This window comes from Bos grunniens, chromosome 23 (genome assembly GCF_055505025.1).
Source record: "Bos grunniens cultivar Pamir isolate PY7600 chromosome 23, Bosgru_T2T1.0, whole genome shotgun sequence".
In the NCBI taxonomy this organism is placed as follows: Eukaryota; Metazoa; Chordata; class Mammalia; order Artiodactyla; family Bovidae; genus Bos; species Bos grunniens.
In genome coordinates this window covers 37,271,268-37,294,958 of record NC_141187.1, presented here as the reverse complement: position 1 = coordinate 37,294,958, position 23,691 = coordinate 37,271,268, and positions in this window count along the sequence as shown.

The window sequence follows — 23,691 nt, the reverse complement described above, 5'->3', positions numbered from 1 at the left end:
AAAAGTGGAGGTTTAATTACTGTCTATGTACTAGCAGATATTTTTATATTGTAGTTGGATAAAACAATTGGCTTTTCATTTAAATAATGATTATTCTAAAAAACAATATAAACTTGAAATAGCATTTGGTTCCTAACTGACATAGTTTCAGCTATCTGATCAACAAGGACAGGCATTGTCACATGAACAAAAGAAGCTGCACAAAGATGACAATCCACTTACCACATTAATTAGAGGAAACAGTTGGAAGTTGATAATATGTCTTGAATTTTGATTCAGTGGTGAAGAAAAGAATTAAAATTGAAAATACAATCAAATTTTGCCTCTAAAGATACGTTTTTCCAGCATGATATGTACATCTATGCTACAGAGTGCTGATTGTCAAGGAAAGGTACTCATGTAAATATCCGATGGGGGCAAGAGAAAATTTATTTTAAAAATAATTTCTTTAGGTGGTTGATAATGCCAAACAAAAAGTCAAGATTCTGTCAACATAACCTAATACTTCAGAATCAAATGATTATGGTTCCAAGTGCAAGACTGTCAGGATTTCTAAGAACTGTACAGTCACTCAAAATGATTTCATGGTCAAGAAATTGACTTTTTACTACCCTCATTGGAAGACAGTTGATCATGTATTACTCGACATGTTTTGGAATAGCATCATTCCTCAATAGAACATAAATGTTTCCCAGCACTGAGAGCCTGATTAAAAAGCAGTTACTATTATCACTCCTATTTGTGCTCAGTTGCTCAGTCATATCTGGCTCTTTGTGACCCCACGGACAGTAGCCTGCCAGAGTCCTCTGTTCATGGGAGTTTTCAGGCATAGATACTGGAGTAGATTGCCATTTCCTCCTCCAGGGGATTTTCCTGACCCAGGGATTGAACCCATGTCTCTTGTGTCTCCTGCATTGGCAGGCAGATTCATTACCATTCAGCCATTTGGGAAGCTGATGTTGTATGGAGTACATTTTCAGAAATGGGAACTTAGGTAGTAGAGATCTCTGATGACCCTCTGTAGGTGGCATACTTTAGAATTGTGGGTCTGTAGTTATTGACGTACACAGATGCAGAACGGATGGGCTGTGTGCAGAAATACATAAATAAGTGACACTTAATTTCCTTTTCAGAGTCCAAAAACTTAGTTGAAGTTAACCACAAATGAGAGAACTGCTTCATAACCTATAAAAAAGCCTTTTAAAAATCCTAATTATGCACACTTTTTAAGAAATGCCAAATGGTGATGATTTGGAAAGAGCTAGAAAAGAACCAAACCTCGAAAAAGGGCATGTCCTTCCCTAAGTCCAAATTGACTGCACATGCTCTTATTTAGCTTTCATTACAAAATAGTCTCATATCCTTATTCATAAAATACGGAGCATTCTGATGTTGGGTTTTTTCTTCTTCTTCTTCTTCTTCTTCTTTCGACACCGAGAATAAAACATTAACTTTGTCTTAAGAAAGTCACAGATATATACCAACCTTAACTCTGCTGCTAATTAATGCTATCAAAAGACCTAGCAGGAGTTTCTGCAGCCTTTTTATCTCTGCATGATGAGTGGCTTCAAATAGCTCCCATCTCCCCTTACCAGTTGGATGTCATCTAAAAACTGAATAATAGCAGCAACTGTTCTTAGGAAAAATACTGCAGCCACTTCCTCTAGAATATAAAGTAAAAGAAAATGGGCAGCCACATAATTATCTAATGACCAGGTTTTTTCCAAGGTAGTTGTAAGGTCAAGATTAGCTGGGAAAGTAACACCAGAATATATTTCTGCTTTGACAGTAAGGAAAAAACAAAAACCTCTTTACTTGAAACTCTTTCATGTAATTATTTCCATACTCTTTTTTTCTATACCCATACCACCCACACTCACACATAAAATTAAAATGCTCACCATTTTAATTTTAGAAAGAAATGTTCTCTGCCTTCCTTAGCTGTGTATATTAGCAATGTCTGAAATGCTTCAAGGTGAATTAGTTTTAGGATTATATTGCACTATACTGCACGAAAACATGATATAGGGTTTTTTGTAAAACATCTCCAGGATCTTTCTAATAAAATTAAGAGGATAAGCCAAGGCTTACATGTTACTGTTACATTCTATATGATACTTTATGTAGAATATCATTAGAGGATACACTTAACTTTGTGTAGACACATAAATGACTCTTATCTTTTCCAACTGTACTTAAAAAATCATGTGTTCTGAATGCAACTCCCATCATTTCCAAAGTCTTTTATTTTTCTATTTTGCTATTAAGAATCAATTTATCCTATAAATGACTTGATTTCTAGCTTTAGAAAATTGACGAGGTAAATCTTTTTAGTCTAAGAATTACAGAATAGACTGCATGGTTTTGTGAGCTAAAATTTTTAGGAATGAAGTTGGAAACACACAAAATAATTCGACATGCTCCACAATATTCCAAATAAGAACTAAAGTGAAAAATTTCTGACCAACTCTAGCAATTAAAGAATATTTAATCCACTATAATTTTCAATAGGATCTAGGGGAAAAAGTCACTGGTATATGATTTCATTATCATAACAAATCAAAGAACATAGTACCATGGTTTGAAATAGCAGGGTTTTTTTTTCAAATAGAAAGTTATAATAGCTACTGAATAAATAATCAGTATTTGGAAAAATATTTTAACTAATCTTTTCCCCTCCTTTCTCAGAAGCTAAATTGTTTGCTATTTCTGAGACTAATACCATTGTACTTGTTGGATAATTTACAGTAAACACACATCCTCTTAATCACATCACAGAAACTTAAATAGATTTGTAAAACCATTAAAAAATCAATACTTAGCTTTTAGGTGATGAATTAATTAATGGAGTGTGAATGCTTGAAGTCTGCATTACCCAGCATGCACTATGGCTTTTCATAATATCACTGTCAATGGGAACAGTATGCAAAGTAATGTAACTAGTGGGGAAGTGCTGATAAAAATATATCAATCTCTGCTACCCAATGAGAATATTCCAGTAAAAACTTCCTTTTGATAAGAAATGCAATTCAATATTTTTCTGTTATGTATAATGATGGAAGAAAGAAGCATTGTTGACAAATGAAATCCAGAGAAAAAATAGTCAGAAATGTCCCAACTCTTTTTAATTAATCAGGCAATAGATGATGATACAAGTAATCAGATCAGTCACTCAGTCGTGTCCGACTCTTTGCGACCCCATGAATCACAGCACGCCAGGCCTCCCTGTCCATCACCAACACCCCGAGTTCACTCAGACTCACGTCCATCGAGTCAGTGATGCCATCCAGCCATCTCATCCTCTGGCGTCCCCTTCTCCTCCTGCCCCCAATCCCTCCCAGCATCAGAGTCTTTTCCAACGAGTCAACTCTTCGAATGAGGTGGCCAAAGTACTGGAGTTTCAGCTTCAGCATCATTCCCTCCAAAGAAATCCCAGGGCTGATCTTCAGAATGGACTGGTTGGATCTCCTTGCAGTCCAAGGGACTCTCAAGCATCTTCTCCAACACCACAGTTCAAAAGCATCAATTCTTCGGTGCTCAGCCTTCTTCACAGTCCAACTCTCACATGTAATGGCAAGATATAAAATTATGGAGGTCTGTATAAATCGAGGAATGAGACTTTACTTGTTTCCTCCATTAAAGTTTTTAAAAAGCCTTTTTCTGAAAAATAGATCACATTTTCCTATTTTCATTGCGTTTATTCTATCCTAACTGTCTTCCAGTGCTTCTTTCCACTTCTTTTAAAACTTCTTGCTCAAAGATACAGACTAAGGGACTTCCCTGGAGGTCTAGTGGTTGACTCTAAGCTTCCAGTGCCTTCACTGCAGGGGGCGCTGGTTTGATCCCTGGTCAGGGAACTAAGATCCCATATGCTGTGCACTGGACAGCCAAAAAAAAAAAAAGACACCAATTAAGATTTCTACAGAAAAGTGTAGTCATATACTGGATATTGGTTGCTGCCTTCAATAACTTACATTCTAGTTGCATAACATTATAAAGTAGATCAATATTAACAACAAAGGAGTAATGGAAATGGAGGAAGTTGTATGTTTAAGGTGGCAAAACAAATAATTTTGGAGACAATTTTTAAGAACAACAAGTTATAAACGTAAAATTAAATATGAGGGTTTTTTACTTTTGCTATAATTTCAGCCAGACCTCGGTTGTCACTGAGAACAACCATTAAAGCTGAGAAAGTTTTCTTTAAAAGTGAGCTGTTAAACTAGGAAACTGTTGTGGCAAACAAGACTTTAGGGCAAACAATCTGATAATGGGAAACCATATAGGGAAGAAAGAATTCAACTTTAACTTCAGAACTTTTGTCAATTCTGGATATAGGGGAAAAGATTTAGTTAGGATCCAAAGTGTTGGACAGAGAACTCCTACTAAGAGGCAGAATAATAAGTAGAGATTTTGGCAATATTGCAGGAACAGAGACCAAAATTACAGCCTCACAGACCCTAATTAAGTTAAAAATCAGTAACAAAAACAACAAAAAGTACTCAACTTTTAGCAAACTAAGCTTTACATTTCTAAATAATATGTTGGTCAGATAAGATATCAAAGGGAAATTTAAAAGAAATATTTTTGTGTGATAATGAAAATTAGATATCAGATGATTAGGATGCAGCTAAAGCTGAGTTAAAAAGAAAATGTAGTCTTCTATTCATATATTAGAAAATTTGAAAGGCTGGAAATTGATGATCTTACTATTTTAAGAAATTAGAAAAAACAGTATATGAATATCAAAGAAATAAAAGGAAGAATATATAATAGCAGAAATGAATTTAATAGAAAAATCAACTGCCTCTTTCTTATTTGTAAGCTATGTTATTACAAGTATTCAGAAATCCAATGTTGTTTTTATTATCCATACAAAGTAGTGGTTATTACTGTTTTATGCAACTGATGTTTGTTTACATTTACCCAGACATTTAACATTTTCTTTCTTCACCATTTCTTCTGACATACTTTTTTCTTTTTACATGGGCCTTCAGAAGGAATATTTGTGAGGAATCGTTTTTGGCATAAAATCCTCCAAATGTCTTTACTTTGCCAAAACATTTGAAAGATAGTTTAACTGGGTGTATAACTCTAGATTGTGAGTTATCTCTCCTAGGACCTTAAAGATATTGTTTCATTGCCTTCTGACTTTTACTGCTGATATTTTAGTCGTTTATGCCTTATGGATTTTTTGTTTTGTCCCTTCTCACTGTGTTATTTCTGAGAAAGCTGTCCTTCAGAATTCAAAGTTTTGTGGAAAATTGGAGGGAAGGTTGTGGCAGAAAAATGAGGATAGGGCTTTCTCTGCTCAGATTTCTACTTTGATTGGGTACCATGTTTTATTTTGTTTTTTTTCCTCTCCTAATTATGTTTCTGTCCCCAGTACAGTTCAGGACCTAGCAGCTCTCAAGGAAAGCACTATTTCTAGAGTTTGCTTACCTCTCTTGCTTCACCTTTTCACATTTTTCCCCCCAGCAATTTTGAAGATTTCCTTTGCTTTTCTGCCAGTTAAGCACGGCTTTTGAAGAGAAGTTAACACAAAATAGTTTTGGATCAATTGAAGTGTTTTTTGTTAGGATAAAGTTTCTGGAAATCTAGTCTCCCTTTTTACCAGAAAAGGCAGTGTGACAAGGATTTGTGTATTCTTTGCATGTGTTTGTTTACCCTCCTGGACTGCAAACTTCATCTCATGTGAAACTCTATTTGAGTTATTTTTGATTCCCTTGACCCAGCATATCATCTGATATGAAAAATACATATCAAGGGATCTTGAGTTTTTAAGGTGTGTGGCCAAAGAAAAATACAGTTAGTGTGACTTTTTAAAAGGAATGAGGTGTTCAGAGGAGCTGGAATGTACAACCCAGGGCCAGGAGAGGTCACTGGACACAGACATTAGAAGGTAAATTTGACAGAACAGTTTGTAGGTGGTAGAGGGAAACAGAGTAGAGGGATGAGCAGAGGAGTTGGAATTAAATGGTGAAGTGGCTTCTCCAAGTACAGTGTGAAGATGATGGGAAAAAAAGGTGGAGAGCGGGAGATTGATGGGAAGAGAGGATTAAGAAAATAACATTTCTTTTGAGAAAATAACATTTTTACTATGAAAGATCTTTAATCAGAACTTAGAGTGGGAAGATCTGATAAAGATTGAAATATTAAAGAAAGGGAATTCTCTGACAGTCCACTGGTTAGGACTTTGAGCTTTCATCACTGAGGGTGCAGGCTCAGTGCCTGATTGGGGAACTAATATCCTGCAAGCTGTGCAGCATGGCCAAAAATAAAAAAAGAAAGAGTGAATAATTGATGGAACAAGTTCACTGAGAAGCAGTAAAAGTATGTGATCAGGAGTAAGAATGGTGAACTTCAAAACAGAATAGAGAAAAAAGAATGGATGGTAATAAAATTCAGTTAAGGGACAAGAAAAGGAAGGGGAGTTTTTACCTGATAAAAATGGTTTTCTCATTTATTTATAATGTATTTCCCACCTATTACATAAATAAGGATTAGAAGCATGTGGAATGCTGGTAAAAAAGTCAAGAAAATGCATCCTGAATAATTTATTTTGGACAGCTGCAAGAGAATTTATAGATAGCTAACACTGAATTCCACATGAAAAGGTGACAGAGACAAAGGATTTGGGGAACAGGCCCATAAAAAAATATCTATACTCTCATTTATTTTCATTTAGCACTGTCATCTGAGAGGTGCTGGACATGAAACTTTAATTGTCTGATAGTTGTCACACTTACCAGACTGGCAGAGGTTTCTTTGACCTAAGATTTGAGATTCCAAGGGAAACATTGTGAGTCTTTCCTGAGACCAGAATGGAAACATCCCTATCCTTATAATTAGGTGAAGACAAGAGTTGGGCCCAAGTCTGGACTGATGTTCCTTTCATTTTCAGCTCAGCTTTGAAGACCAGGGGACTCAGTGTCGAGTTTCAGTCTATGTAGAAACTTCAAAACATGGTGCCATATTTGCTATCAAGACGCTGAATCATGTCATGCAAAATATCATGTGAATTTCTATATGAAGCAGACCTAGGGAACATTTTATAATTAGAATTTGCTACAGTCTTCATTAGCATTCCTGGTATAATTGTGTCAGAAAATTTTTTTTCCCAAGACTTAAAATATTGTAGAATATTCAAGTTAAATAATATCCAAGGCAGGTAGGCCTTCTTTGAATCATTGGCAAGAAAGTATATATTTTGGAAGTCCCTCTTCTCGCCTTATATTTTCACAACTGATTGCTTTAGGTAGAAAAATCCACAGTGCTGAATACCGACTTACTGACTCACTGAAAGGCAATGGCCCAATACAAATATCATAATAAAAGATGAAACTAAGAAGGAGCAAATAAGAGGCAAAGATCAAATGGAAAATGCTGTTTCCAAAATGAAACACTGAGTCCAGGAAACCCTCAAGTGTTAATCTTGAACCTGAGAAGAGCTTGGCTCTGAAATCTTGGCCTCTAGTATATGAGTATATCTGTTACTCTCTGTGTGGCTCCATGTGACATATACTCCTCAAGTGTGGAAAAAGAAAACAAATTCCAACCTGGAGTGGAAGGCTGTCTAAAGATAGCATCTCATTCATCAACCACCCCTGCCACCCCCTCACAGGGTGCTGTTATCTAATTTCCTCTTTCCAATTCCGGGACCAGTGATCATGCTGTTCTGCATGGGCCATGAAGGAGGCTCTCGCTGCTTCACGCACACCTTGTTCCCCATTTGGTCAAAGTATCACCAACTATAATAGTAACTAGGACTCCTGTTAGTAAAGGCCAGTAGAACTAATTCATCTTATGTAACACATATGTTATTACAAGAGTCTTTTAAGGGAAAAGCTTTTATCCAGAAGAGTGGCTGTGATGGAGGTCATGTCAGGAGCTGGGAATAACAGTGGGAAAGCATGGGTTGAAATCCATCTTGTGTCTCTTCTCGCCTAAAACTTTCAAGGTGAAGAAGAAGAATTTCTAATGTTTAAGGATCTCAAGCAAATCCTTTGTGCCAAACACTGTGTCTATTGCTTTCACATCCAGCGCTTCTCTCACACCTTCCAATAACAAGTGAAGAAACACGCCATAGGGGTTCACAACTTTCCTGCATAGGATTTAAACTCAGGTGTGTTTAAAACTTAAGTCATGATAATTCCCTGTTCATGGTACTCTGATGGTTTCTCACCACACTTAAACTCCCAAGTCCATCATGTTCTACGAGGTCTTAGCTCTCTGGCCTCTGTCTACACCTCTGCCTTTATCTCCTACAATTACCCACTCTGTATCAGGTTACCCCCTCCCTATCGGTAGTCACCTTCTTGCTTTCTTTCTAACACAGCTAGTTTGCTCACATGCAGGGTCTTTGCATATCCTGATCCCACTGCTGGGAAAGCTCTTCCCTCGGCTATCTGTATAGTTGCCTCTACTCAAACACTTCCTCTTCAGAGAAGCCTTGCCTGCTACCTTATAGAAAGGAACACTGACCATCCTAAATCATTCTGTATTCCTTTATCCTACTTCATTTTCCTTTGTGGCCTTTTTCACTCTATGTCATGTTGGCAATATTCCATTATTTCTTGTCATATCATATTTTTGTTGTGTTTCCCACTAAAATGTAAGTAAACTCTGTGGGTGGAGGTATTGTATAACATGAGTGTTTGGAACAATGTCAGGCACTTAGGAGGTGCTCAATAAATGTCAAATATCTGAATAAACTATACGATAGTTTTAGCTCTGCAGTCCTGCACACCATTTTGATGCAACAGTAATGCTGGCATTTTACAGTTGTTGCTGATGTTTACTGGGTGCTCACTGCATTTGAAGCATAAACTAAATGCCTTACAGAATTTATTACATTTAATTTTCACACACTCACATAAAGGCATATGAGTGAGATTTTTAATTATATTTTTACCACCATAATTTCTCCCTCACTTACATGATGACATGCTATGCTGCAAAAATTAAATAATAATCACAAAACTAAATAAGTGGAACAGCTGAGATTTGACTCTTGAGTCCATGTCACAAACACTATTGACAGACATGCTCATATTGTCTCATCAGTGATTTTGTTACATCCATCTTCTACTAGAATCAGTGATTTAGTCCTGCCCCTTTTTTTGTACAGATGAGAAAACTTGAGGCCAAGAGTAATTTTAAAAAAATATTTATTTATTAAACTGAGCCAGGTCCCACAGTTTCAGCATGTGGGATCTAGCTGCCTGGCCAGGGATCGAACCCAGGCCCCCTACATTGAAAGGGGACCACCGGGGAAGTCCTACTAGACCACCGGGGAAGTGCCCCAAGAGTCATTTAGAGCAGCAACCTTTTTGGCACCAGTGACCGGTATCGTGGAAGACAATTTTTCCACAGACCAAAAATGGGGAATAGTTTCAGGATGATTCAAGCATATTAAATTTATTGTGCACTTTATTTCTATTATTAATACATCATCTCCACCTGGGATCATCAGGTATTAGACCCCACAGGTTGGGGACACCTGATTTAGAGAGTAGGAAAGATGGCAAGATCTAGAACCCATACTTCTTTACACTTTCCTGAATGTACCAAAGCAGCCTGGGACTAATAAAGAATTTGCTGAATACCAATCAAGAAGGAAAAATGTTTAGGTACTTCCTGACAACACTAATCAAAATAATACATTCAGTGGCAAATTCAGAAGAGAAGTATGTGAAATTGACATTTGGAAGTGTGAACAATATTTGGAAGAAATAAGAATTCTTTGGATATAAACTTGAAGTTAACCCACAGTATGTAAGAGATTTTAGCACATCCGTGTGTGACAAAGGCAGCCTTTCAATTCCAAATAGACTTCTGATCCAGTTTGTAACCATATTGAAGATATTTAAATGAGTATAATCTGGATGACCAAGAAACTCACTCCAGCACTTATTTCTTCACATTTGAAGACAATTGTTCTCGGATGCTGGACCAGATTTCATTGTATTTTACTCACAGAGATTGAAAATTGCATTAACACTCTATTACATGGGAGGGAAAAATCATCAAAAAACACGATGACTGAACTGTTTAAAAAGATAGAATATGGACGAATGGATGGATACCTAGACAGAGATTAGTACAAGTGTTTATCACTAGAGAAATTAATAAGTGAAACACTGTGGAAATAGTGCTGCATATTAACATGTATCTGTTGGAATCACAACCTATACGTGTGTGTGTGTGTGTGTGTGTGTGTGTGCGTGTTTAGTAGTTCAGTTGTGTCTGACTCTTTGAGACCCTTTGGACTGCAGCCCTCCAGGCTCCTCTGTTCATGGGATTTTTCAGGCAAGAAATACTGGAGTGGGTTGCTATTTCCTACTCCACGGTATCTTCTAGACCCAGGGATCAAACCCGCATCCCTTCCATCTCCTGCATTGGCAGGCGGATTCTTGACCCCCTCTGTTTCTTGACCTTCAGCTTTTACACCAGCTCTCTAGAGAAAGGTTTATTGGGTGGACTGGGGTGAGTTCAGTCAGAACTCTGTCTCTTTGTGAATGCTTGTGATCATAAACAGCCACATTCAGAATGAGAGCACTCAGTCAATGACCATTCAAGAAACAATTGTTTTTCATGCATTTTAAAGAATTTTTGTTTTGGACTTACAAAGACCCTGAAATTTATATAATTATGGGATCCCTCTTGTTGTTTAGGATGATCAAATCACTGCATAGAAGTTATCTCTATGAAACATATATTCAATAACATATTGAGAATTGTAACAAAGGTTAAGAAATATAGTATGTGTATACAGGTATATATTGTAGAAGGAAATGGCAACCCACTCCAATATTATTGCTCGGAAAATTCCATGGACAGACGAGCCTGGTGGGCTATAGTCTATGAAGTCGCAAAGAGTTGGATGCAACTGAGCATGCAAGTATGCGTATGGGTATATATATTTACATTTATATTTGTACATACATGTTTTATATATATATTTCATGGACTTGACCCAGAGAACATTTGCTTTTATAAACAGTTTTATTGCTTAATTGGTAATTAGGCCCTGGCTTGCTTGTGTGTGGTATTAACATAAATTGATAGAGAGCCTCACCAGGTGCATTCAATTTAAAAAGTTTTAAAGTAAGGTATCATGTTTTACCACTTGGTTGCATTTTGAAAATATATTTAATAGGTTTATTCCAATGTCAGGGTTGCAATAAATGGAAGTCAAGCTGACTTAAAACAGACCAGTCTGTGGGTTAATCTTCCTGTCTCCTGATTTCCATCACCTACTTTGAACCTATTTAGTCATCCATTTGCAGACCTTGCCATAGCCCGTGGCTGAAGCCTGCAGTTGCTCATTTCCATGCACTAGAAGAGCTACATATTTTTCTTTGCCTGGAATGTTATTTGTCTGAGTCAGACTAACCATCAGAACTAACAAGGCACAGGGCCAAATATATCCATTATTTCTGTAAAATGGCTGGGTGAACTTCGGTGCAGCATGAATAAGAGAGACTTAAACACAGGCATTAAATAAACTGTGAGCCTATTTGTGAAAAGTCCTGCCTTTGGTTACTGTTCATTTACTGGCTTTTGGCTTGTATGCTGAATCCCTAGTATGGGCCCTGATGAGCAGGCATCAGAGGTATATTAGGGAATTATGTCATGCAATTATTTTTAGGCTTTTCTGAGGATATGAACAGTTTATGAAGTAGCTTAAAGCTGAAAATTCAGGCAGAAGGAGTAAGAGACACTCAGCATTAGGTACTGGATTTCTCTGGGAAATGAATCAATACTGATCCAATTAGTTGTTGCTAATACTTTCCTGGAAGAATATTCCTTTAAATGCAATAACATAGTAGTTATAGTCTTAGCATTTCTTAGAGGATGTAGATGTGTGCACACATTTCCACCTCTTGCATCAGCTTCCGCAAAACTGAGTGACTACTGGGACAGGTTTTATGTGAAACTATTTTAGGGCCCCCTTAAAATTATCTAATATTCCCACTTGAATGTGTACCCAGAGGTTTACAATTTAACACACTGTCTTTCTAATGGAAGTTCCTGAAAAGCCACTAATGGAAGTTACATATATTGCATCTTCTGGGCACATAATAAAGTGCATCTGTAAAGAATTAAAATTCATATATTTCCTACAAATCTTACTCATTCTGTAAGAAAAATCTCAACTCCTTCTGCTATGTTTAAAAAGCCTTCCCTGATTATTTTGATACAAATGGGTACAAGTTTTTATTTTCATTAGAGTCTCTTTTGTATTCTCTAAATGTTTCTTGCTAGAATGTTTCATGTGAGAATCTTTTCTCCTCAATTAATTTGCAGACTGCTAAGGGGAAGGGTATGCATGACATTTTATAACTTCCTGATACCCAATTAAGATGTTATAAATTCACGCTTTGAGACCTTCCCTTTTTGATCCAACATATGGCAGAAAGCAGATAAAATATAAAAGATACAATTAAATATCTTTGACATACTGAAAGACCAGAAATGGGAGGAAATGAAAAATACTGAGAGAAACTAACACTGCAGGTCTGTTAGGATCTGAGACTAGAAGCAAGGAAAGGCAGATTCCATTGAGCAGAAGGAAATGTGGTTCCTTGGGTGCAATGGGGCACTAGAGCTGGTCTCACTGTGGAGCTTCTTGACACAGAAAAGGAGCTGAAAAAAATCCCTGATTTACTACTTTGGGGGGACACAGTGCCTATAGCACTGCTTCTTATACAGGCACAAAGAAGCAGACAGCCTTGCAGCCAGGCAACCTTGAGCCAAGCCACCACTTGGCAGCAGGAAATGAACTCATGACAGATTAAATGAAAATAAGAGAAAAACATCAATACTGGTTTTAAAATAAGTATGTTTAGAATCTCTAAAGGGAATGAGAAATGAGTAACTCACGAATGAGAAATTATGAAACCAAAACAGATATAAATGTAATAATGAAGGATAAATATAAAAAAATTAAGAGATTCTTAAAATGAAAATTATTGTTTTTGAAATGGTCGTAATTAGAGTAACCTTTAAATGAGACATGAAGGATAAATAAATGGAAATACAGTTTTGGGGAAGTTTTACAGAATGTAGCACAGTAGATAGAGACATAAAACATGTATAAGAAGTATGGGCTATGGATTGGGATAATTTAATGTAATTATATCAGTGTTCCAGCAGAGAAAATGTCTGAGGCTATATTTAAAAATGTAAGAATTTTCTGAATTAAGGACGTGTGCTAAGTCGCAGTCGTGTCCGACTCTTTGCCACCCCATTGACTGTAGCCTGCCAGGCTCCTCTGTCCATGGGATTCTCCAAGCAAGGATACTGGAGTGGATTGCCCTCCTCCAGGGGATCTTCCAGACCCGGGGATCAAACCTCCATTTCCTGTGGCTCCTACATTGCAGGTGGATTCTTTATGGCTGAGCCACCTTTGAAGTCAGACATGAATTCAAAGTCTCCACCAACTATAATGGATGAAGATAAGTTGATAATGATACCTGTCTTAAAGAAACTGAAGTATATCAAGGATAAAGAAAAAGGACACTTGGCAAGGAATAATGATCACACAATGGGAGACTTCTCAGAAGCAGTAATAAATGCTAGAACACATAATGCCCTCATAATATTAAAGGAATAAAATTTTAAATATGAATTACATACCCAGCTAATATACTTTTTATAATGAGGTTGTAATAAATATATCTTCAACTATATAAAGCTAAGAGAGTATATCTACTACTCCACACCATCATTAAAACAATTACTATGTGACACATTGCCTTTATTGAAGTAAAAGTGTGTAAGAACTTAATGATAAATATGTGAATAAATATAACAAATAATTGTAAAAATACCTATTATGAACTTTTTAAAATGTAAAATTTTAGACAATTGCAAAGTTGAATGTTAGGGCTACTTAAAATATGCTCAAGTCTTTAAATTTGGGTTTAAAAATTTATTCTTCTGCATTTTAAATAATAATTACTGAAAATAATGAAGGAAGAGTTACCAACCAGCAAAGAGGAACCAGCAAAAAAGGAAAACAATAATAATGATGATGATAATGATTTTGGCTACCCACTCTAGTATTCTTGCCTGGAGAAACCCAAGGACAGAGGAGCTTGGTTGGCTACAGCCCATAGGGTCTCAAACAGTAGGACATAACTGAAGGGACTTAGCACACAGCACACAATGATTATATTACGAACTTTACTGACCTACGGGAAGGCAGAAAAGCAGAAAGGGAAAAAGAAAATCCTACAAAGGTGTAAGTCAAAAACACAAAATGAGGTGGTAGACACAGAATTCATCACGACATGTTAAGAAAGTTAAATTCTCTTGATAAAATATTAGATTGAAGACAATTTACTTACACAGTTGGCCCTCTGTATCCAAGGGTTTAGCATCTATGGATTTGATCCATAGTTGGCAAAGACTCTACCTGCAATGCAGGAGACCCTGGTTTGATTCCTGGGTTGGGAAGATCCACTGGAGAAGGGATAGGCTACCCACTTAGGTATTCTTGGGCTTCCATAGTGCCTCAGCTGGTAAAGAATCTGCCTAAAATGCAGGAGACCTGGGTTGGATCCCTGGGTTGGGAAGATCCCCTGGAGAAGGGAGAGGCTACCCACTCCAGTATTCTGGCCTGGAGAATTCCATGGACTCTATGGTCCATGGGGTTGCAAAGAGTCGGACATGACTGACTTTCACTTCACTGGTTGAATCCACAGAGGTGGAACCAGGGATGCTGGGGTGAGGGGGCAAGATGGGGGAGGGGCTACTGTACTCTGCCATTTTATATAATGGACTTGAGCATTGAGGAATTTTTGGTATCAGGGGAGATGGGTGGACACTATCTGGAACCAATTCCCTGCCTATACAGAGGGATGACCATATCCTGGTTTCAGGGTATAACTAAACAAAATGACAAAGGAAACTTAAAGAACTGTTAACACTGAAACTTTAATCAAAAAAAGTAAAAGCAGCATGCTAATACAAAGGCAGAAATTAAAGCAACAACCTTCAATAAGGCAATCATTTCATTCTAATAAAATGAAGATTCTAACGAAAGTAAACAATATCAAAATAAAGAATATGCAGGTACTTAAAGCAAAATGGCTGCCTGGGGAGGCCTTACAAATAGCTGTGAAAAGAAGAGAAGCGAAAAGCAAAGGAGAAAAGGAAAGATATAAGCATCTGAATGCAGAGTTCCAAAGAATAGCAAGGAGAGACAGCCCTCAATGCAAAGAAATAGAGGAAAACAACAGAATGGGAGAGACGAGAGATCTCTTCAAGAAAATCAGAGACACCAAGGGGACATTTCATGCAAAGATGGGCTCGATAAAGGACAGAAATGGTATGGACCTAACAGAGGCAGAAGATATTAAGAAGTGGCAAGAATACACAGAAGAACTGTACAAAAAAGATCTTCACAACCAAGATAAGCACGATGGTATGATCACTCACCTAGAGCCAGACATCCCGGAATGTGAAGTCGAGTGGGCCTTAGAAAACATCACTACGAACAAAGTTAGCGGAGGTGATGGAATTCCAGATGAGCTATTTCAAATCCTGAAAGATGATGCTGTGAAAGTGCTGCACTCAATATGCCAGCAAATTTGGAAAACTCAGCAGTGGACACAGGACTGGAAAAGCTCAGTTTTGATTCCGATCCCAAAGAAAGGTAATGACAAAGAATGCTCAAACTACCACACAATTGCACTCATCTCACACGCTAGTAAAGTAATGCTCAAAATTCTCCAAGCCAGGCTTCAGCAATACGTGAACCATGAACTTCCAGTTGTTCACACTGGTTTTAGAAAAGGCAGAGGAACCAGAGATCAAATTGCCAACATCCACTGGATTAGTGAAAAAGCAAGAGAGTTCCAGAAAAACATCTATTTCTGCTTTATTGACTATGCCAAAGCCTTTGACTGTGTGGATCACAATAAACTGTGGAAAATTCTGAAAGAGATGGGAATACCAGACCACCTGACCTGCCTCTTGAGAAACCTATATGCAGCTCAGGAAGCAACAGTTAGAACTGGACATGGAACAACAGACTGGTTCCAAATAGGAAAAGGAGGACGTCAAGGCTGTATATTGTCACCCTGCTTATTTAATTATATGCAGAGTACATCATGAGAAACGCTAGACTGGATGAAGCACAAGCTGGAATCAAGATTGCTGGGAGAAATATCAATAATCTCAGATATGCAGATGACACCACCCTTATGGCAGAAAGTGAAGAGGAACTAAAAAGCCTCTTGATGAAAGTGAAAGAGCAGAGTGAAAAAGTTGGCTTAAAGCTCAACATTCAGAAAACGAAGATCATGGCATCTGGTCCCATCACTTCATGGGAAATAGATGGGGAAACAGTGGAAACAGTGACAGACTTTATTTTTTGGGGCTCCAAAAATCACTGCAGATGGTGATTGCAGGCATGAAATTAAAAGATGCTTACTCCTTGGAAGGAAAGTTATGACCAACTTAGATAGCATATTAAAAAGCAGAGATATTACTTTGCCAACAAAGGTCCATCTAGTCAAGGCTATGGTTTTTCCAGTAGTCATGTATAGATGTGAGAGTTGGAATGTGAAGAAAGCTGAGCGTCAAAGAATTGATGCTTTTGAACTGTGGTGTTGGAAAAGACTGTTGACAGTCCCTTGGACTGCAAGGAGATCCAACCAGTCCATTCTGAAGGAGATCAGTCCTGGGTGTTCTTTGGAAGGAATGATGTTAAAGCTGAAACTCTAGTACTTTGGCCACCTCATGCAAAGAGTTGACTCATAGGAAAAGACTCTGATGCTGGGAGGGATTGGGGGCAGGAGGAGAAGGGGATGACAGAGGATGAGATGGCTGGATGGCATCACCGACTCGATGGATGTGAGTTTGAGTGAACTCCAGGAGTTGGTGATGGACAGGGAGGCCTGGCATGCTGCAATTCATGGGGTCGCAAAGAGTCGGATACGAGTGAGTGACTGAATTGAACTCAACAGTAATAGAGCCTTGAAATGCACAAAGCAGAAATAAACCTAACTGGAAGGACAAACGACAAATCTAGAAATAAACCATGGAAAAATTTTTTTAATACGTTTTTAATTAAATAAAATAGATGAAATATTATCAAGTACATAGAACTATTAACACTGAGATTGCTCTTGTATATTGAAAATGTATATGTGTAAATTATAAAACATCACAAATAATGTTTGAAAATATATCAAGACTGATATAACACAGACCACCTAGTGTGGTTAAAATATTCTACACTCATGATATATTTCTCATAGCACTAGCTTTCTGGTGGCCACATAGTAAGTACTCATAAACTGGATTGCCTGAACTAATGTCCTAAAAGATACATTACAGTCTAGATTTCAGTTTCCACTGTTTTCTATATATGCAGCCTACAAACTGTCAACTTACAGGAGTCCTATAAAGTGAACGAAAGAAAAACTGAACAAAACCAGATTAGTCTTTCCCAATATGAAAAAGCTATATGTTTTCATTCTTTTATTTCTTCCAGTTATATTTAAAAGTGTGAAACAGCTAAAATTAGTGAAGACAAAATAACTCAACTACTTCAAAATTATAATCAACTGAAGCGTCATTGTGGTGATTTAGTCATTAAGTCATGTCCCACTCTTGCGACCCCATGGACTGCAGCCTGCCAGGCTTCTCTGTCCAAAGGATTCTCCTATGCATCATTAATTAATTATTATTAATTAGCATAACATTGTTCAATTTAATAGTTATGCATTTTTAAATTTATCTGTTTTATGAAAACTGTTGATTTTGCTTTTTCTCAAAGAGCAAAAGGCTTGGTTCAGCCATCATGAAACAAGTTGGTAGCTGATAAAAAGCTCGGAATATATGCTTTTTGAAAACTTCAAAAAATTTCTCCTACATGGTTAGAGTTTAAAGTTATAAATATCTGAAGAGAAAAAGAAGGGTGGGACATTTTTTCAAAAAGAAGTACATTTTATCTATAATATTTATATTGTAATATTTATTCCAATAAATAATATACATGTTCCCTAATACAGAAAATCATAATCTCTTCAGGAGGCCAAATATTTCTCTCATAATGTTTAAAAGGAGAAAGTCACCCACCTCCAATAACCCTCTGGTTAAAAGATAACTATCAACTCAATACAGATATCACTAAATGAAAATTAAGTGAAAAGTTAAAGTCATTTTGTAATAATAAAATAGCAAAACCTTGATAAGTCAAAATGATTGTCCAGCTCCACATACCATTATCACATTAATTCAAAATTAGACATCTTAGTTTAAAATTTTCTTCCTTTTCATTATTATTCACCTTGTTGATGACTTCCTTAACTTTTATAATTATTTATTCCCAAAGACTAATATTTTGGTAATATTATTTCATATAAAATTTCAATATATGAAAGCTAGGAAACCACTGAGAAACAATTGAGATAAAGACAGAAGTTACATCATCAAAAACTTTAGCCTGACTTTCTGAAAACTTTGGTTGTTTTAACCAAATTTGTGTGATATTTTAATGTAATGGCAAGAAGTAAAAAATTGAAATTGCAAAACCAAGTTCCATATTTAGTTATAGATATGACATTGTTGATCTTAAATCTTTGAAAATGTATTTTTATTTTATGAAGAATGCACCCTTTCCAAAAATAAGAAAAAAAAATATGATGATAATAAAATTAAAGAAACAACTTGAACAGGGGAAAATAATAGTTACAAGAAAAAATATGTGTCATATACTGCAAAAAAATTACACTTTAACAAAACAAAATAGAGCATGTTGTTGTTGTTGTTTAATTGCTAAGTCATATCTGACTCTCTTTGCAGCCCCGTGTACCCGCCAGGCTCCTCTGTCCATGGGATCTCCCAGGCAAGAATACCAGAGTGGTTGCCATTTCCTTCTCCAAGGGATGTTCTAACCCAGGAATTGAACCTGTGTCTCCTGCTTGGAAGGCCAGTTCTTTACTACTGAGCCATCTGGGATGCCCAAGATAAAGCTAGAACTGGCTATTTTAATATCAATGGCTAATAGTAACTGAATACTTAATAGGTGTCAGGCAACATACTTGACACACTGTTCTGCTTATTTTAAGCAGTGTTTCTCTCAAGATTATCCACATTTTAGATTTAAGGAACTGGGTTTCACGTAGGCTAATAAATTACTTATGTTATATATTTTGTCCTGTCTTTTCACTCAACTTCATATTGCAAGAATTTCCAAGTAACTAAATTATACTTTAAAAACTCTAAACACAGAAGACCATCTAATTATATAATTATTGTGTAAACAGATGATGTTATATACATCCAATACCTAATTATTGAATATTCACCAGCATTGATAACTTGTTTAAACTTTGCTAATTATGTAAATAAAAGGAAAAAAACCCTCATATATTTTCACATAGCAGAGCTCAAATAAATATTATCATGCAAGATTCAAATTAGAAAAATTTGAATTCATATTATTTGATACTTTTCATTTAAAACATTTTCCAGAGAGTAATTTTTAAAATCTTTAAGTGATCCCAAAATCAGTATGTTGTTGTGCTGGTGTGTAGTTGCTAAGTCATATCCGGCTCTTTGGGACCCCATTTACTGTGGCCTGCCAGACTCCTCTGTCCAGGGGATTCTCCCAGCAAGAATACTGCAGTGGGTTGCCATTCCTTCTCCAGGGCATCTTCCCGACCCAGGGACTGAACCCATGTCTCTTACATTGGCAGGTGGATTCTTGACCATTGATCCCCCAGGGAAGCCCTAAAATCATTATAATGAAATATTCCAAACCAGCCACATTTATTCATTTTACAGTGGTCATTTTCTTTCCAAGGTCCCTAAATTCTGATCTCTCTATATGGCCCTTCTGACACTCCACCCTGTGATATTTATGACTAGCCTGAATCACCAGTACACATAAACACATACATCACTTGGAAAATCGGCACTCCCATCTCTCCCCACGACCCCAAACTCATCATCAAATTAGACACAGACTTGACACACCATTCAAATTGATAATGATACAGCTCCTTAGGAACATTCCTTAAATTATCAGTTAGTTGCGGGACATCCCCCAGGTACAGAATTTATCCACTCCCAGCAGATCCTGTGGATTTCAGAAATCCCTGAGGCTTTAAAGATTAGGCTAAGTGTGTTTCCCTTGTGGCTCAGCTGGTAAAAAATCCACCTGCAATGCAGGAGACCTGGGTTCAATTCCTGGGTTAGGAAGATCTCCTGGAGAAGGGAAAGGCTACCCACTCTAGTATCTGGCCTGGAGAATTCCGTGGACTGTATAGTCCATGGGGTTGCAATGAGTTGGATGTGACTGAGCGACTTTCACTTCACCCTGATAAAAATAAGTGAATAAATACAGAGGTAGCTCACCTCCTATGACTTTTAAAGAAAGGAGGGTGGGGGATTTTCTATCCATGGTGGAGTAAGGGGCTTATTTTCTGTGTGATTACGTCTGCTAGAACATTTCAAAAAGAAAACTCTTGATCCCAAATACCAATTGTGTATAAATACTTCTGTTGTATAAACCCAGAGGCAGCTAATATTTTTTAATGAAGACAAAAGCACATAGAAGACAATTACATTTATTTTAAATCATAGTTTACACCAAAATAATTGAATTTAAAACTAATTAAACAAGAAAACATCAATTAGCTATCTATTCTCTCTCTTGTACAATTACATTGTTTTATTGCCCATGTTTCATAATTGTTACCATGCAGCTTTTAAATCCTATCATTAGTTTTCCAGAAAAGGAAACTGTGATGTGTTATCTGTTCTGGAATCTAAGGTGTTTTGATAGGTTTGCTGGTGCTGCTGCTGCTGCTGCAATTAAGTCCTTTCTACAAATAGATGTTCTTGGTACATTTGATTTTATTAGAAATATGTGAGCTCATGGAGATCTAGTTTCTGAAAGTTAATAATGAGAGTTGCTCATGAGTACTTTGTTTATGTAATAGCCAAATATAGACCTAACCAAATTATCATGACCACTACTTATGTAGTCTCCTCACTTTGAGCAAAAGATAGACAATAACTTTAAGAACAAGTTGGTTTCAAGGGTAAAAGAAGCCAAGATCCTGTTATTTAATTCCATCAGGGAGCATGCAGGCACAAAAGGAATGGGGTATCTGTCAAAATGATATCCAACTGTGTAAATGCATTCAACTTTGCTCAACCTTCCTCTTATCCTCCCCTTTTAGGAATTAGTTACCATTATGGCACCCCACTCCAGTACTCTTGCCTGGAAAATCCCATGGATGGAGGAGCCTGGTAGGCTGCAGTCCATGGGGTCACCAAGAGTCGGACACGACTGAGCGACTTCACTTTCACGTTTCACTTTCATGCATTGGAGAAGGAAATGGCAACCAACTCCAGTGTTCTTGCCTGGAGAATCCCAGGGACAGGGGAGCCTGGTGGGCTGCCGTCTATGGGATCACACAGAGTCAGACATGACTGAAGTGACTTAGCAGCAGCAGTAAATAAATTTGGGCTTCCCAGGTGGCATTAGTGGTAAAGAACCTTCCTGCCAGTGCAAGGGTTTTAAGAGATGCAGGTTCAATCCCTGGGTCAGGAAGAGCCCCTGGAGGAGGGCATGGCAACCCACTCCAGTATTCTTGCCTGGAGATCTCATAGACAGAGGAAGCTGGCAGGCTAACAGACCATAGGGTCACAAAGAGTCAGACACAAATGGAGTTAGCACATATGTAGGTGATAAATTTAAAGAACACTGCTTTAAAAAAATAATATTTCCATGTAGGAAAAACTTTTATGTTGTTTCATATAGAAATTGTGCTGCTATATAATGCCATATGGAATTCCAAGCTTAATAGAGAATTTGGGTGGTAGGTAACCTTTCTTCATTCTTCAGTATCCTTAGTCATGACGCTATTCTTTTTGACATACCTTTTCCTTCATTTAGCCTAATAATAATAGCCCGATTTATCCATAGTGAAATTCTATGACATACTCTTTAGTACATTCTAGAACTTTATACCCATTGTCTGTACTTTCATACCCATAATCTCATTAATAAATATTAAAAATCCTGAGGGAAATTCTAAATATTAAACACCTTAAGATCTTATAACAGAAGCTCAGAAAGATTATATCTATTCCAAGCTCTACAAGGCTGGTAAACAAGTGAAGGATACCACACTCCCACTGGTTTCTCCTGGAATGCCTTCAATATTTATGTAAGAACACATGATTTAACACTTGAAGACTAGCTTGCATTTCTCCTAATGAAGTCCCTGATGCTTTTGCTCTTAAGTTATAAAGTCCTCAAAATCAGCATCTTTTGTGCCAACCCTTAGCGCTACACAGTGTGTTAGTGGGCAACGGGTAGCAGTACAAAAATTACCCCCTTTGGCCTAACAGAGTATCTATTACCCTTTGGGATCCTTCTTTACTAGATCTTTTCACTTCTCCTTCCTTAGTTTGTGTTTTTGTCTCAAATGCCTACCTGTTCACCTGCAGTGATCCAGCTCTCCAATAGTCTTTGATGTTTGGCTTATACCCCTGTGATCCTCTTGCTGAAAGTCATGCTCAACTAGGGCGGGCAGTGGTTCTAATTCTCCACTAATCACTGTCCGTTACCTTTAAAAAAAAAAAAAAGAAAAAAACCTTTGTAGTTAAATTGTGTAACTGACACTGAAAGATCTTTGTCATAACAGCCCTTATGACAAATTTGGCTAGGTTTCAGAGTGCAAACTCATAGCTAGCTGCTGCTGCTGCTGCTAAGTCGCTTTAGTCGTGTCCGACTCTGTGCGACCCCATAGACGGCAGCCCACCAGGCTCCCCTGTCCTTGGGATTCTCCAGGCAAGAACACTGGAGTGGGTTGCCATTTCCTTCTCCAGTGTATGGAAGTGAAAAGTGAAAAGTGAAAGTGAAGTCACTCAGTCGTGTCCGACTCTCAGCGACCCCATGGACTGCAGCCTACCAGGCTCCTCCATCCATGGGATTTTCCAGGTAAGAGTGCTGGAGTGGGGTGCCATTGCCCTAGCAGGGCTAAAAAAAAAAAAAAAAAAAGTGTAGACAAACGTGTAACAAGGGCAGTTACACGGAAATTCCCATAAATATCAGTTAAGGAGAAAAGTCTATCCTTTAGATGATGCTTTTTCTTTAGTCTGTGCCACCCACCCAACCCCCAGCCCCCCAACCAAGAAGTTCCAGATACCAACAAGATATCTGATATGAACAGACTTCTAATTCTTCAGCTCAATTTTCTCCTAGAAAAATACTGAGAGCATTTGACATCCTTTCCATGTTATAAACACATAGATTTATCTCTTAAAATATGCAAGGATAGTTGAAAGGGTAAAAAGTCATGCCCAGCATCCCATCTAAAGTACATGGCCAGGATTGGAGGAAACCCCGTGTCTGCGGAGCGGCTGTAGCCTGTGAGCAGCGAGATCCAGGGACAGAGTCTCAGCCTCGCCGCTGCCGCTGCAAAAATTAAAAAAAAATAAATAAATAAAAATAAAGTACATGGCCAGTCTGGACATGGTCATGATGCCTCTCTACATTCCTGACCCCACCCGTACGCCCCCTCCCCGCCACCGCCTCCTCCCTCAAAGTACTATTTAGGACACTGGTTTCCAAAAGAGTCGCCCTCTAGCCGTCCTATCAAGGTGGCTGACTCCACTGTTTTTGAATCCCCTTGCAGGCACCAGCATTAG